The sequence below is a fragment of the Schistosoma mansoni genome, chromosome 4 (assembly GCF_000237925.1).
Source record: "Schistosoma mansoni strain Puerto Rico chromosome 4, complete genome".
In the NCBI taxonomy this organism is placed as follows: Eukaryota; Metazoa; Platyhelminthes; class Trematoda; order Strigeidida; family Schistosomatidae; genus Schistosoma; species Schistosoma mansoni.
In genome coordinates, this window is record NC_031498.1 from 21,277,016 (window position 1) to 21,280,057 (window position 3,042).

Consider the following 3,042-nt stretch of genomic DNA (forward strand, 5'->3'; position numbering starts at 1 on the left):
TCCTCACTTACCCGAATCTGTTACTTCCACTTCCACTTGTTCGAGTCCTACCATCTCCGATACACCATTTGATCAGAAGCATTGCAAATCAATTAACACAAAATTGCATCAAACGGATACCACCGTCAGTAGTCTTGAAAGTACATCTAGAGAAGTAAATTCAGGAAATGGACTTACTGTTTATCACTATCATTTCACTGTTTGGCCCGATCATGGAACTCCTAGTGATCCTTCATGTGTACTCGATTTTATGCATGACATATCCGCTCGACAGGTAAGTGAAATATTTTTTGTATCCACTTTATAGTTGTCCTTGAAAGTATACTTCCAACTGTTTTTCGACGAGTGAGTAGATTAAAACCTTATAGTATCTCAATTGCCTGGTGCGGATTTCTATGGTGTCTGATTAGTTAAGTCACTTTTATCAAAGTGTTGGTTTATCTTTTTGATTTTTATTAAATGGGTAAAAATGAATACATCGAGCCAATCAAATATCAGGCAAAGTAATAAATGCACGCTATTGAAATTTCTAAGGTATGAGACACGCTGTTGGTGGCTTAATTTTCTAATGGACAGGATGTGAAAACCTTTACATATCTGGGCAGCATGATTGATGAGCACGGTGGATTTGATGCAGATGTGAGGGCGCGGATCGGCAAAGAAAGAGCAACATATTTACAATTAAAGAATATCTAGAACTCAAAACAATTGTTAACCAACACCAAGATCAGAATTTTCAATACAAATGTCAAGACAGTTCTAGTGTATGGGGCGGAAACTTGGAAAACTACAAAAACCATCATCCAGAAGATGCAGGTGTTTATTAACAGATGTCTACGCAAGATACTTCGGATCCGTCGGCCAGAAACTATCAGCGACAACCTACTGTGGGAGAGAAAAAACCAGATTTCAGTGGAGGAGGAAATCAGGAAGAAGCGTTGGAAGTGGATAGGACACACATTGAGGAAATCACCCAACTGAGTCATAAAGCAAACCCTTACATGGAAACCTGAAGGCCAAAGGAAAAGAGGAGGACCAAAGAACACATTACACTGAGAAGTGGAGACAGACATGAGAAGGATGAAGAAGAATTGCATAGAAGTAGAAAAAAAGGCCCGGGACAGAGTGGGTTGGAGGATGCTGATCGGTGGCCTATGCTACATTGGGAGTAACAGGCGTAAGTAAGTAAGTAGGTCACCTTTTAGAGGCCCTTGTACATCTGAATCCAATTAGATAGTGGATGATTGTCATTGAAATTTACATCCAGATTACCCTCGTGTATAATCACGTGTATAATCGCGTTAGTGAGTAGCGGAATAAAATAAGTCAAATACGAGAGTGGATTTTGAATACGTATATTTCATGCAATCTTTGATCCAAACAGACGATCAGAGAAACGAAGCAAAGAGAAGCGGATCGGGGAGGCGTATGAGCAGACTCAATTTGATCAGGCGTGATTCGTTATTTATTACTTACTTACACCTGTTATCCCTCGTGGAGGAGCATAAGCCGCCAACCAGCATTCTCAGTCCAACCATGTCCTGGGCAATCCTTTCCAGTTCTTTACGGTTGTTATTCATCCTTTTCGTATCTCCTTCTATTTCCCAGCGTAATGTGTTCTTTAACCTTCCTCGTTATTTACAGTCAGATAGAATTAGGTTACCGACACAATGAACAGCCTAAATAATTAACGCACATACAATAATATAAAAAACACTCAAGTTTAATAAGCGGATAAGTGACAATATAGAAATGTGACTTGAGAAGAATGAATAGATTGGTTTGTCCAGAGGCTAGAATAATCTATGTGGGCTTGACGTAGTACCCCTAAGACGTCATTGGCAACCCGCTGCCATGGTCCAGCAATGGAATTTACAGTTAGGTGTTTATGATTTCACCACTGAGCACTGAGTGCCCAAAAAGAAGCCACATACAGGTTTTCTATCACGCTAATCATAGTCTGAAGGACCACCTAGAGAAAGTGATTGTATGTTTGTCCAACCATTACCTGTTAATATGAAAGAACTTGTAAAGGCTACTTGTGAGGAAGGTGGAATTGTGATAAGTGTTGTGAAAAGCGGTTAGGATATTGAGTTCAAGAGTATTTTTCCTGAGTTTTACAAAAGGTGAGAAGAATATCACTGCATCCTGAAGGTTTTAATGTTAACGACAGAGTAACCATTCCCCCAACACTTTGATCTGCAATATGAGATGACTTTCACTCCACCCATCTGAGAGCAGAAAGAATGAAATCACTTGTACATCAGACTTGTTGGTGGTCTAAGATTGGTTTTAGTATCAGAAATCGGAAAAATGTACTTCTTGTTTACATAAGCTGTCGTACAATAAACCTTTTTGGAGTCCTTCGCCTGAATCATGGGAACGTATGCAAGCCGATTAGTGTTACCCATTTTTAAACCCATATTGTGTTTTACTTATGATCGGTTCATAGTCTAACTGACCAAAAGTGGTACTCACAAGCACTCCTAGCGGACACTTCATTCAAAGAGCAATGATGAAGATATTTAGTCGTTAAGGTATACCTAATGTATTAGTAACTGATAACGGAAACCAGTTCACAGGAAGAGTTTGACAGCTGGCTTACTCAAATTGGATGCCGTCATCTATTTCCAGCTCCACAAAACCCTTCGTCTCATGGTTTAACGTAAAATTTCGTTCGAACTTTCCAGACTGTTATCACATCAGTGAATCCAAGTAATATCGAAGAGGTAGAAAAACGCACCAACGATTTAGTTCTTCAACATCGTAATGCAAAAGACCCAAGAACTTACGATACTTCAGCTAAACTCTTTAAACATCGAATACTTCGAACTCACTTAGTGAATTAAACATCATCATAAGTAAAGTTTAGTCGAAGAAATGACTTGTGACCGTCAAAAGGAAGTATAATTTAGATAATGGATATTATGATGTTAAAGATTCTTGACTTGAACGACCTTTCAGTTCAAAACAGAGATGTGGACCTAGTAAAGATTAATGGATTGGGTGATTATAAATCTAGTCAATCTCTAATTAATTCTA